General features: G+C 38.2%; 1 long non-coding RNA gene across 1 annotated transcript; it reads left to right on the top strand.

The window, feature by feature from the left end:
• Positions 1 to 410: 410 nt before the first annotated feature.
• LOC142658757 (uncharacterized) lies at positions 411 to 8,928 on the top strand. The gene is made up of 3 exons (XR_012850169.1): positions 411 to 523; positions 7,986 to 8,044; positions 8,756 to 8,928. It is a non-coding gene; the product is annotated as an uncharacterized LOC142658757 (long non-coding RNA).
• Positions 8,929 to 15,141: the final 6,213 nt, after the last annotated feature.

A 15,141-nucleotide genomic window follows, 5' to 3' on the forward strand; every position in this document is an offset into this window, starting at 1 on the left:
ATATAAATATATAACTCTGAAGGCAGACAGCGTTTTATCACTTGTGTTTATCAACTGTGTGAAAAGAATTAAAAAGTGGATTTGGAGAAATCTCTGACCCCTATAAAAGTAATTCAGCACTTAACTTAAAGGGAACTTGTCACCATCATTTCATCTATTAAACCAGCAATACCTGGTGGTAGTGGGTGAAAAATCATTTTTATGTAACCTATAATTATCTTCTAAGTAGACTCTGTACCTTTAGTATTCAGTTTTTAGTGTTCCTGTGCCGTATGCTAATAAGCATATGAGAGTCATATCTTCGTTTGAAAAGAGTCATATTGTGATTTCTCAAGTCTTTCCGAGTTAACCCCGCCTCCTTACTTTTGATTGATGGCTTACTTTTTATTGACAGCATTCAGGGTGGGTCAGCTTTCGGCGGTGTGCAGGCATAAGAACAGGAACGAACGAGACTGCCGGATTATTTACGGTCAGAGGAGTAGTTTAGTCGAAGGGAACTTTTGACAACAGCGGCCAGCGAGGGGTGAGTAGAGTTCAATAGGTGAAATGCTGGTGACAGGTTCCCTTTAAGATCTATTTAAATATATTTAAAAAATGACAGTTACACTAATCACTTCATCACCCCAGACAACCACCTATACAGGCATGCAGTTTATGCACTGTATGTTGGCATTATATCTTTGTACACTATGACAGCATTATTTATGTGTACTGTATGGTGACATTAGTTATGTGTACTGTATGGCAGCATAATGTATATACAATGTGCGATGACATTATTTATCCACTTTATAATGAGGGCACTGACTGTGTCTATTAAATGGGTGTGCATCTATTTAAATGTGTGTGCGTGCCACATAACCATACACATGAAGCTCTTCAGACCAAATCCTGTGTACGTGCCAGAGGTAAATTCTCCCTTCTTGTACCTTCTAAGAGATGGGGCTTCATTCTTTATTATTTGAGATAAATAATCTTTCCTTTTTTACAGTTCCTACATTGTGTTGCTAAAACTTCCACTGTTACATAATTAATTTCATTAGTGCATGTAACAGTCTTATACAGAAGACCTTTTTGTCATCAAACTGCATTAATTTTAATACTTTTTGAAACTGAGCTGACTGTCTGTACAAAAGATATACCTTATGTGATATATCCCCGCTTATATTTTTATGCATACATTTTATGTTTGTGCCTGAGGATTTTCCATTCTGCATTAAAAATGAATCTGCGAAGGTCCCTAAAATACATTGTTAAAATGTGATTTGCATAAATAGAAAGAATCTAGCAGTTTAATTTTATTGGATATGACAGTGCAGATGAGAGATGTAAAAAAATATGAAGATAACCTGGTAAAAGTAATAAATTTTTATTTTTACTATAAAATTAGGCTTTTTGAAACACAACATGTGTTGGAGGTTTTATGTTACTGGGGCAATTAGACCATGAAGCTATGAGAATATGTTACCTTACGTGCGGGATACATGGCCAGTTTGGAAAACTTGCTCAACTGTCATATCTATAGGAATGCCGTGAGTTCTACCCAATTTGACTACAAATGGCTATCAACGCTTGCAAACAGCACATGATTTCAGTAGTTACCTAGTGACTAGCAGAGATGAGCGTATTTCCCAAAATTAGTTTCTGGCCTGAATCTATTGAACCGACCATCAGACTCTATTCGGTTTGAATAAATTTGTCACTAATTGATAGTGCCACAATTGCCCTGAAAAGTCGTGTATAACACTAGAAGGTCTTCTGGGACTATATCCAACCACTTTCAAGCTCTTTAATGCCAATACAACATTAGTAATGTCAAAGTGACTGCAACATATATGGCTATGGTAAATAGATAGTAGCTGGTGGTAATAACCAGCATTTTTAAAAACACACTACACTGTCTAATTTTTTTATGCTTTTTAAAATGAAAAGATGGTTAAAAAATGTTCCCTTTTTGGGGGCAGATGCCTGCTGGTGTTTGTACACACACGGTGGTATCAGAAGAAGCAATAACTTTTTAACAAGTGCTCCATGACGTCTGTATCAGCAGGCAGAGGCACGCTATCAGCACCAGAATTAATAATATTGAAGAAGATTTGTAAATGATGTTATGAAGATTGGTGATTCACAAATTAATGGAAGAATTGTATAGCTGCCGCAGCACTCACTCACAGCAATGGCTGCCTGCCTAACACACTGACACTGATTGACTCCTATCTCTCTCTAAAGTCTATATAATATACTATGGCGCAGGCTTTAAGGGCCAGGACCGCCCGCCATACATATATGGTGGGCTGTCCTGAACTCGTTAATATATTTCTTTATACTTAATGTTTGTGACTTGATGTTTTTTGTATGCTGTAGTGGCTTATTAAATTGACCTTCCGGTTGACAGTAAAAACTTCACTATACATGTAGAATACAGTGAAGGAAATAAGTATTTGATCCCTTGCTGATTTTGTAAGTTTGCCCACTGTCAAAGACATGGACATTCTAGAATTTTCAGGCTAGGTTAATTTTACCAGTGAGAGATAGATTATATAAAAAAAATTTAAAAAAATCACATTGTCAAAATTATATATATTTATTTGCATTGTGCACAGAGAAATAAGTATTTGATCCCTTTGGCAAACAAGACTTAATACTTGGTGGCAAAACCCTTGTTGGCAAGCACATCAGTCAGACATTTTTAGTAGTTGATGATGAGGTTTGCACACATGTTCGATGGAATTTTGGCCCACTCCTCTTTGCAGATCATCTGTAAATCATTAAGATTTCAAGGCTGTCGCTTGGCAACTCGGATCTTCAGCTCCCTCCATAAGTTTTCGATGGGTTTAAGGTCTGGAGACTGGCTAGGCCACTCCATGACCTTAATGTGCTTCTTTTTGAGCCACTCCTTTGTTGCCTTGGCTGTGTGTTTCGGGTAATTGTCGTGCTGGAAGACCCAGCCACGAGCCATTTTTAATGTCCTGGTGGAGGGAAGGAGGTTGTCACTCAGGATTTGACGTTACATGGCTCCATCCATTCTCCCATTGATGCGGTGAAGTAGTCCTGTGCCCTTAGCAGAGAAACACCCCCAAAACATAATGTTTCCACTTCCATGCTTGACAGTGGGGACGGTGTTCTTTGCGTCATAGGCAGCATTTCTCTTCCTCCAAAAACGGCGAGTTTTGTTAATGCCAAAGAGCTCAATTTTAGTCTCATCTGACCACAGCACCTTCTCCCAATCACTCTCAGAATCATCCAGATGTTCATTTGCAAACTTCAGACGGGCCTGTACATGTGCCTTCTTGAGCAGGGGGAACCTGCGGGCACTGCAGGATTTTAATCCATTACGGCGTAATGTGTTACCAATGATTTTCTTGGTGACTGTGGTCCCAGCTGCCTTGAGATCATTAACAAGTTCCCCCCGTGTAGTTTTCGGCTGAGCTCTCACCTTCCTCATGATCAAGGATACCCCACGAGGTGAGATTTTGCATGGAGCCCCAGATCGATGTCGATTGACAGTCATTTTGTATGTCTTCCATTTTCTTACTATTGCACCAACAGTTGTCTCCTTCTCACCCAGCGTCTTACTTATGGTTTTGTAGCCCATTCCAGCCTTGTGCAGGTCTATGATCTTGTCCCTGACATCCTTAGAAAGCTCTTTGGTCTTGCCCATGTTGTAGAGGTTAGAGTCAGACTGATTAATTGAGTCTGTGGACAGGAGTATTTTATACAGGTGACCATTTAAGACAGCTGTCTTTAATGCAGGCACCAAGTTGATTTGGAGCGTGTAACTGGTCTGGAGGAGGCTGAACTCTTAATGGTTGGTAGGGGATCAAATACTTATTTCTCTGTGCACAATGCAAATAAATATATATAATTTTGACAATGTGATTGTCTTAATTTTTTTTTATATAATCTATCTCTCACTGGTAAAATTAACCTAGCCTAAAAATTCTAGACTGTTCATGACTTTGACAGTGGGCAAACTTACAAAATCAGCAAGGGATCAAATACTTATTTCCTCCACTGTATATGGTTCACATACCTGATGCCCACCTTACTAATGTTGCTGCTGCGGTTCCTCCCATTTCCAGCCCTCTCTTCGTGTATGTAAATGGTTGCCCTCTTCTCAGACTACCATATGCACAATGTGCTTCGGAAGTCTGAGACACGACTCCCTGATCTCACATGGACCAGCATTGATGATCATTAGTTCCGAGAGCAGGGCGGCGTGTCTCAGACTACTGTAGCACACTGTGGATAAGTAGTCTAAGATGCTGGTGGACATTTTTTACTTACATAAAGAAGGGACTAGGAATAGCAGCAACATTGAAAAGAAGGGCACCAGGTATATTAACAATCCATTCAGCATGTATACTGAAATTTTTACTGTGAACTGAAGGGTTGCTTTAACCTCCCTCTTCTTATCTTTTGTGTTACTTATGCTGCTTTCCATACATTCAATTCAGTCATATATATATATATATATATATATATATATATATATATATATAGGCCTTTAGTAAATATGAGAATGAGATTCTGGTTGATTCAGCTTTATCACCAGACTGGAACATTTTTTTTCTATCTCGCCTCATTATTTCCATTGTATATGAGGTAAGCCTTAACCTAATCTGGCACCACCACTGCATAGCTATATAGCAATGGAAGGGTATGTTACTATGTTATGTTTACCCTTGATTAACTTGACATGAGTTCTCTTTATTGTTGGTGTTTTGAGGAATATATTATATATGTGATAGGAATAGAATAACTGAGAAGAAGAAATGTAAGATCAATATAGTCTCAACTCAAGCTTCTACTGTCACCGGCAAGTTCATCAATACACAAATTCAGCATTAGTAGAGCAGTAGACTTGTCATACACTTACTAATTGCTGTGTTGTCAGTGTGTACTGTGTCTCCTATTGTCATTCGTTGTCATTGTACAGAAGACTGTCAGTTGTGATTGATGGTATTGAAGAATGTGCAGTGCAGTGAAGCTTTCTAAGTACTCACCTTATTATTTTTTAATTGGTTAATCATATTCCATAGAGGTTCTAGTTCTGGTAGTTTAATAACAGCTGGAAAGCCACAGGTTGCCTATACATGTTGTAAAATGAACCAGTTATATTTGTGGTGCAGTAAGTGTTATTGATGGAAAAGCAATTCACTTGATGTGTGTTAGACATCAAAACTAATTTCCTATTTTTTAATCACTTACAGAAAAATGTCATTAGGGCTAGGAATGGAATTTGTTTTCAGATGCGTGAGTTATTTAAATCGGTGTTAATATAATTGAGGTCATTTTTGAATTTCACTTGATTATATGAGTCCCCCTGGGCTGCTTAAGAAAGATTTATCGAATTAACCTTGGCTTTTTTTTAGTTGTTAAAAAATGATATTGGATAATAATGGTTTTGTATTTATTAATGTGTGTTCCTTAAGGCTAAAAGATTTTGCCTGTGGATTATTAAACCTGATATTTTTCAAATATCCAACAGAAGTTTTTGATAAAAATTCTATTATCTGATTTTTAAGATGCTAAATACATTTTTTTTTTCTACTTGAGCAGTGAGAGTTATGCAGTGCAAAATTTTTTTATTCTTATTGACCTCAAATAAATGTCAACTTAGGTAAAGGATTGTGGCTTGACTTAATGACTAATGTTAAGGTGCTTAAAAAAGGAATTCAAAAAAAGTTACAGAAAAAATGACATAATTAACATATTTTCTTTTTTTTTTCTTAGTTTATCCTTGGCTTTTCTGTGCAGCGGTATTCACAACTTTATGTGGGAAAGTTTAGCACATGAACATAACTACAGACCATTAACAAGTAATTGTAACATATGGATTGGGTTTGTGGCAGCAAATAAAAATATTTGATGCTTAGTTATATCCTAGCGATGTCCCTGGTCAGATAGATTCTGAGTATTAAGATTTGCTTCAGAAAGTTTTCCATACTTCAATGCGTTCTAAGGGTTCATAGATCATGCAGCATTGCTACTAAAAGGAGAATACGACCTGTAAGGACTCTGTTTGTCGTTGTAAAGTCTAAAACTATTTGATGGTCCACAGCTTGAATGTATGGGTACTTCAATGGCTTATGCATATGGCAAGTCTATACCTTGTAGGGTGGAGCACTGGCTCATTTTACGGACACATAGGCATTCATTTTCTTGCGATATTGTGCCTCTGCGAGGCACTGTATTCTCCTATAAAAGCAGTAGTTCCGTAATACGGCATGCGCTGGAGCATGGCACTTTTTTTTCTCATATTCGGTATGAATCCATGAGAAAAAAGGCCTTGGTATGTTCAGCCTAAACTGAATAGGAGACACGTACAAATTGCCACCCTAGTATTGGAAACAGGCAACTGTGCTCTGTGTTAGAGGAGAACCATAACCGTATCGAGAATATTAAGAAAACTCAAATCATTTATGCTGCAGGTTTCTAATAAATATGTGGTAGTAGGTCAATTTTTAAAGATTTATTGTATAAAGTTTAAAAATACACAGATACTATATAAACATGAATTTTATGCTATTGAGATTTCACGGTCAAGAAATTGCACCAGAAATAACAAAATGAACATAGGTTTACGTAGATGTTTTTAGAGTGACATTACACCAGAGTCAATAAAATGAGGTCAGCTCGCTTGTCTAATCTTCTTTATTCATCATAGTAATCTGTTTCCAGTCTTGATCAATCATCCTATTGACCATTGTTGAGTCTAGGAGGAGAAAGCTCCTGCATATGGTAACCAGTGCATTAGGTTTGAGCAATGTCTGTGCAACTTCACTGGCAAAATCCAGTCAAACAGGAAGCAGGTCTGTGATTATTTAACATGTAATAGATAACAGGAGGGTCATGCTTGGCCAAAAAAGGAGCAATGCACATGTTTCTCGTTTGGAAAACGTAATCAAGAGAACTCTTCTCATTTGTGGATTTGTAACTATTTATTTTGTTCAGCCTTTTTGTCTAAAAATATTTATGAAAATAATTCAGTACAATGACACAAGGAATTAAATGGGCATGACAAAATGATAAAAACCATCTGAGCATTTTATGTTAAAATAATAAATATTGCTGATTATAGGAAGCATAGAGGGCTTGTTCAAGGTTAGTGGTGGTCTCCGGGCAAAAAAAATAAATGGTGGGGACGCCTTCCCCAATAACAGTGTGTTATAACGCATGGATAACATTCTGTATTGTTGGCAGATCACACTGATGTCAACAGGCTTATGACGACAATCTAATGTGTATGAGGGCAATCCTACTGTCCATCTATTTCTGCTAGTGGAGTAAATAAGGTTTAGCGTGCTGCTTATCCTCCTCTAGCTATGGTAATAAACAGGGCCGTCCTTAAAGGGGTATTTCCATAATCATCATTTATCACCTATCCACAGAAAAGGTGATAAATATCCAATCTTTTGGGGTCTGACCGCTGGGAACCCCACTGATTCCGAGAAAAGCATCCTATGTGAATGAAGTTGTACTGCGCATATTTGGGCACCACTCCATTTGCTATCTATGGGGCTGCCGGAGATAGCAATAGGCTAAATGATGATTATGGGAAAGCCACTTGAAAGGTGTGTGACCTGTAGGGTCAGACAGGGTACATCACCCATCACTATTGAAGGGGTACCACCAGACCTGATGGATTCTGCATTAAGAGCTTGCAACCTTAATCCTGCACTTGGTGCCCAAACGTATGGAAGTACAGATGTATGAAATGCTTAGTTCATTGATGGGGTAGTGTTATTTGGACAATGTATGATTGTCTTATTTGTGCACTATAAAATCCACCATAAGGAAAGGGACATCCAAAGAGAATACTGCACAGAACACCAAACAAGCTAGAGCCTAACGTGGAAATAAACATGCCTGCTCCACCACCAGACTTCTACTTAGCAGGCCAAAAGAATAGCGCTCCGACCATTGGTAATAACTATTGGTAAAATCTGCATAGTCACTTCTCTACTTTTATATTGTTGTAGGTGAAACTCCCATGTTTTGCTGCTAGGAGAGGCTGGGAAAGGCTAGAGTGAACTTTAAGGTAAGTGGAGTATTTATAGGGGTCGCAGCAGATGCTGTTACGAAGGGGTATTGTGGCTGTTGACTATTTCAACAATTGATGGCTGGCCTGTCTGTGAAGGGTTGGAAGTAAATTAATGTGTCTATGAGTCAGTTAGGATCTATCGGTGTATGGGCACAAGCTGAACTTTTAAACCAAGGTCCAAGAGCCTTTAGCTACGCCACCGCCTGGATTCCTCCTTTTCTACCCGAAAACTAAATCTCACTGGTGGGACCACCACAATTTTATAGTGCAGGCGCCACCCCAGCATCAGGACGCTGTGTCGCCCTGCTCATGTTACAGGACAGGAATGCAGGCAAAATGGTGATCATGCCAACAATTTAGAATAGCCAGCAAGTCAACCATCATCATACTTAAATTACTGCGCAGAATAACTGCATAACATAAGTATACAGGCTGGACTGGCCACTCCTTCGTCCTGGAACGCCATCTACACCTCCTTCTGCATATGTATAAATATTTACAGATAACTCCATTACTGGCCAAATAAGCAGTAAAAACCCCTTTAAGCAAGGGAATTATTTCCAACACCCGTACAAATGTATAATTTATTAGAGAATAAAAATGTGCTGATCTAGAAAGTGTCTTTTTGTATTCAGTAGTAAGAACAGAGAGTTCTGTGTTCTTTCATTTGTATTACAGTATATCTTTTTTTCCCCTCCTTTTACACAGGAAAATCTGTCGCTGTATTACTGGCACTCAGGGATAGAAAAGTGACGACCGGAGCCATATGGGGATCAGAAACCAGCTACGGCAAAATGCAATTTAAAGTTATTGTAACTTCAATTGATGTGATGCTATATTTGATCTATTCCTACTGATTGAAGAATAAATTACATTATGAATGGTGACATAAAATTCTATCAAGTTATATGTCCAAACCAATTGCCATGCAACTGTGAAATCACAGTAAAGGTTTTTAATCAATGCGGCCAACATGCTGCAGAAGGTAAAATAAAGAAAATGAGTGTGTGACTCCTTCTTTGAGATTTATTGTAGCTGTAAAATAACTGGTAATTTTGGACTGGATCTGTGCAATGAACTCGCTTTTATATAACTGTATATAGATAAGAGTAATTAAAGCATGTTTTTTTCAATGACTTGCAGCATAGTTGTCATGTAAACTTTTGTGCAATTCAAGTTACTCAACTGGCTCACTATAGCAGCCCTTGTAAATTGTGCTATATTTTCACACAATTGTATTCATTTTAATTGCCTCCCATGGTGTACCTAAATTAGGGCACAGAACAGCTATAGGGTTAGGGGTGGGAGTGGGGCTCAGCCCTGAACTGCATATCTGCATCTGCCAATAGGGGGAGCTCACTGCATACAGATTTATATAGCTCCCATTGATTTTAATATTAGCTATAGAATTAATTGTGCAGTTAGCGCTCCCCAGTGGTGGCTACATGCAGCCAGAATTAGATATATTTTCAAGTCTGAAAAACAAAGTTCTCTCCAATGCATATACTCTATATAATGAAATAAATCCGCACACAATTTGTAAGTTTAGTTAATTTTGGAATAATGAACATTAATAATAAAGGCGTTATGTGGGGAGCGAAAAGTATTAGCAGTGTACTCACTGCAGTATGTGGGTACACTCGCTAATATACATTCCGGTCCCCCATCGAGCTGATTATGGAATTGGAATAAGAATGACATTATTTTTTTTTTTAAATCAAGGTATATCAAATTGATTTAAAAATATACTTAAAATATTCATAAAACAGTTTCTGCAAAACTTTAATAAAAGACAGTTATACAAAAAATACATAAATACATGCAAAATGTACCAAATGCACCCTTAGCTCATTTGAATGGGTCTACGCTGCAGTGCCAGGCACAGCCCCATATGTATCCGCCACTGTGCCTATGTAAACAATAACGTGGATACTACATTTACTGGAGCGCCAAATGCTCCTCATTTTGCTAATTAACAGGAAACCCTGAGGTCTAACCCCCACTGAAAGCCCTTTAATACAGGTTGCATTAGACTTCTTGAGTACGTTGCCACATATATATAATACAGTTTTGTACATGAGCCTTAATTATACTGATATAAAATATTTAAGTGAAAACAATCATAGGCAGCTATTATATAACCAAAAGAAGTTGTCAGAATACCATTGTCAGTAGTACATGAGTGATGAAGCAAATGGAGGAGGTTGATCTCTCATACAACATCAGATTCGTCCTCATTACCATTCTAGTATTATGATGGAGAGCGCTAAGAGGGGAATTTCTGTTATATCCATTTTATGTTTTGCATCTTTGTAGCTAGTATTTGTTATCTCACAGCAATTCTGAAAAACAATTAAGCAGGTATTATGGGTTAAATGTTTTCTATATATTACAAAGTACCCAATATTACTCTGGCTTTTATTGTTGTTTTTATGACTCACTTTACTGTAGATGCTATGAATATGTATCTACATTCATATAGACTACCTGAGATTTTTCGACCATTTTATTTAAAAATTCCCGTTTGGACCTATTAACATATTTAAACTTTTTATTTATTTGCCAAGCTTTCTCTGTTTTCTAACTAAATTTGACATTTGTTTGTAGGAGAATAGCCACAATTTGATAACCACCCTACATTCCAATCTACTGTTGGTCAATCATTCCTAATGTTGTTTTTGAGCACTTTGATTTTACGTTATTTGCCTGGGTCGACTGACTACCAAGATGCGTGAGCAACTAAACCATCAAATCCCCATAAAGAAGCCAATCACACCACACAGCATTCATGGAATAGACATACCTATACCTATACCATACAAGTAATCACCATTAAGAATAGTATATGAAAAGAGTCAGACTGTACCTTCCATCAAATACCATACCATTGTATGTAACATACTAATCACCATCAAGTACATGCAGAGAAGTTAGTGGCACTGCACAACAATTATCATCAAATAATCATATGCATCAAGTACCAAAGAGGTGCAGCTATAGGGGATTCAGAGGTAATAATCTCACTTGGACCTTGGAGTGGTCCAGAAAGGGTCCAAAGAATACACCAGTATTATAAATGACACATGGGTAGGTGGGGTCCTAGTTAGTAACAGGATCAAAATATTTATATGTATCCATCATCAATAATCACATATCTATCACAATTTTCCATGTATTGTTTCCATCCCTCGGCATCTCATCGATGAATTACGTAGATCCGATTGTAAAGTAATTTTCTTTAAACACACAGAATATATTGCTGTCTAAACAGTTTAGTCAGTGTAATACATGGATATATCAGTTTACAAATTTTGCATTCATCTTGTAACATCTTTCTTTGAGAGGTGTATAACAATGAATGACTTTGCATGTGTAATCTGCATTGTTGAACCTAGAAAATGTTATAATTGCCTGTTTTTTTTTATTGAAATGATTACTGCATTAGATGTGAAATCAGAGAATAAATTGTGTTCTCACATTATTGAAAATGCTTTATTCTTGTGGGGGACAAATAATAAACTTCTGCTTTGATTTTAATATGTTTAAGCTCAAGATACAATGTAACAATGGATGCAGGTCCGCTCATGACAGGCTCTATTATTTAAGCAATTCACTGCTACTACATCCCAGTTAGGCTAGGTTTACAGCATGTTTAGTGTTTAGGGTATGTGCACACGCTAGCTGTCATTTACGTCTGAAATGACAGACTGTTTTCAGAAGAAAATAGCTGCGTCGTTTCAGCCGTAAATGCTCCTCCTCGTAATATACGAGGCGTCTATGACGCTCGTATATCTTGAGCTGCTCTTCATTGAGTTCAATGAAGAACGGCTCAAATTACGTTGCAAAGAAGTACCCTGCACTTCTTTGCCGGGGCAGTCAATTTACGCGTCGTCGTTTGACAGCTGTCAAACGTTGACGCGTAAATTACAGGTCGTCTGCACAGTACGTCGGTAAACCCATTCAAATGAATGGGCAGATGTTTGCCGACGTATTGTAGCCCTATTTTCAGGCGTAAAACGAGGCATAATACGCCTCGTTTACGCCTGAAAATAGGTAGTGTGAACCCAGCCTGAAAGAGGCTCTGTCACCAGATTATCAAATCCCTATCTCCTATTGAATGGGATGGGCGCTGCAATGTAGATAACAGCAAAGTTTTTTTTTTTTTTTTTAAACGATAATTTTTGCCCAAGTTATGAGCAATTTTATATTTATGCAAATTAGCTTTTCAATGGACAATTGGGCGTGTTTTCTCGTTTTACCAACTGGGCGTGTATTGTGTTTTTACCTACTGGGCGTGTATTGTGTTTTTACCAACTGGGAGTTGTGAATAGAAGTGTATGACGCTGACAAATCAGCATCATACACTTCTCATCGATCCCACCCAGCTTCTTTCACAGCAGACACAGCGTGACGTCACCCACAGGTCCTTCAACCTTGTCATCGGACAAAGAAGAAACATCGGCTCCAGGCGTCCAAAAGGTTAATATGCCCGTCTCTAGGGAGTTTGCTATGCTTACCTGCACATGGAGATGCTGCTGCAAATTCAACTGTACTCTCTGACGCCTGGAGCGGATGTGTCTTCTCTCTTCCGACGCCAAGGTTGAAGAAACTGTGGGTGACGTCATGCTGTGTCTGCAGTGAAAGAAGCTGGCTGGGAATGTTGACGTCACCCACAGGGCCTTCAACCTTGGCGTTGAAAGAGAGAAGACACATCAGCACCAGGCGTCAGAGAGTACAGTGCAGGGTATGTGCAGGTAAACATAGCAAACTCCCTAGAGATGAGCATATTAGCCTTTTGGACGCCTGGAGCTGATGTATCTTCTTTTGTCTGACGACAAGGTTGAAGGACCTGTAGGTGACGTCACGCTGTGTCTGCTGTGAAAGAAGCTGGGTGGGAACGATGAGAAGTGTATGATGCTGATTTGTCAGCGTCATACACTTCTATTCACAACGCCCAGTTGGTAAAAACACAATACATGCCCAGTTGGTAAAAACACAATACATGCCCAGTTGGTAAAATGAGAAAACATGTCCAGTTGTCCATTGAAAAGCTAATTTGCATAAATATAAAATTGCTCATAACTTGGGCAAAAATCATCGTTTAAAAAACAAACAAACAACTTTGCTGTTATCTACATTGCAGCGCCCATCACATTCAATAGGAGATAGGGATTTGATAATCTGGTGACAGAGCCTCTTTAAGTTAAGTATAACAGTTTCAGTCCTGACTACAGTAAAACGTACACCACGCGGTATACTCCTTTTTATATAGTCAACGGCACAATTCATATAGTTGAGGGATCCCAATGTATGACCCTGTTTGCATACATTTGCACATTAAGGTCTATGGGCACGTTGGTATATATACACTATATGGACAAAATAATTGAAACACCTACACGTTACACCTACAGAAGCTTTTATCACATATTCTGAATCCATAGGTATTAATATGGAGTTGGTCCTCCTTTTGCGGCTAAAACAGCTTCCACTCTTCTTGTATTTTAGAGTGTGTCTATGAGAATTTTTGCCCATTCATCCAGAAGAGCATTTGTGGGGTCAAACACTGATGTTGGAGAGGGCCTGGCTTGGAATCTCCATTCTAGTTAATTCCAAAGCTGTTCAATGGGTATAAGGTCAGGTCTCTGTGCGGGCCAGTCATGTTCTTCCACACCAAACTCACCCAACCATGCCTTCATGGACCTTGCTTTGTGCACTGGGGTAAAACCACAAACTGTTCCAACAAAGTTGGATGCATACAATTGTCCAATATGTCTTGGTATGATTCTTCCAACTTCCAGTTTTCGACAGGGAATGCGCGCCGTTGCTCATTGGAGGGTGGTAATTGAACCTGTGATGAACACCTGTTGCCCACCACATATAATGCTGTCTCATTCTTTGATACATCACACCCCTTGAGGAAGCAGACCGCAAAACGCGCGTTGGGGTTCAACAGCACACTTGATCGATCCTCCCGGTCCATTTACTATGGGTAAGACGACTTTTTGAATAGAGGAGTGGTGACTGACTTTTCAGTCTGTGGACCTGTTTTTTTCAGGTGACTCATTTCCACTCTTTACCCTGTCCTTTGTATGTGAAAGTTGCACTTGTATTAGGATAGAGCTATATAGCATAACTATTCATCTGTATCATTGGATACTGTGTCTCATACTTTGGACCCAGATTGTTTGTTTACTTTGCCCTGGATTATTTCTGGGAGTTTCTCCTGTTGTGCTGTTTTGTCCTTTTGTAATTTTTTAACATTTTATGTGTATTTATGTGTTAATAAAGATATTTAATTGTATTATATTGGCTATTTAGCTCCTTTTTCTCCTTTTGTTCATATATGTATCTATATGAGTTGCCCTTTCTTGGTATTTAGGGAGGATGCGTTAACCACATAGCACCTAGCCCCTTACTTCAGTTGCCATATGAGCCCCCTTTTTGTGTGTTTAATAATTAAGAGGTGTGTCAATACTTTTGTCCATATAGTATATGTCGGAAGATTTTTCTGGTGTATACACAGACAGGAAATCCAGCCTAAGCCACGAAATATGTTTTGCTTAATGTGGCCATGACTCAAAGTTCCAGTCAGGTTGCAGCTGGCTATGTGTGCAGAGGTTGCAGATTTTGGCTATGTTTATTCCTCCTTTTCAATGGATCACCTTAAGTCATTGAGTTGCCCACTTCTGTCAGGTTCTTCAAAATTGTACAATAATTCCTTAGTTATATCAACTCTTATATGAGTTATAATGATACCAATTTATATTTTCTGGAAACTATTTACTGAGATTGAACAATTTTACATATTACAAGGGTACTGACCCAAATCGTTGCTTTTTAACTTTTCTGCTAGCAGAGCTCGGACAGCTATACCAGTCAATATGCAGCCAATCTCTTATGAAGGTAGAACATTTTTATAACACAACTGGCCATTTTCACTGATAGAGAAGTAAGAATGCGTATACATATTTAAAATCGACCTAATATTCTACTTATTTATTGATATTAAAAAATATATTTTATTTTGTTATACATTACATTGTATATTTCATGACTGTTAACATTCATATGTTCGTCTGTCATGGATACTT

This window comes from Rhinoderma darwinii, chromosome 8 (genome assembly GCF_050947455.1).
Source record: "Rhinoderma darwinii isolate aRhiDar2 chromosome 8, aRhiDar2.hap1, whole genome shotgun sequence".
Classification (NCBI taxonomy): Eukaryota; Metazoa; Chordata; class Amphibia; order Anura; family Rhinodermatidae; genus Rhinoderma; species Rhinoderma darwinii.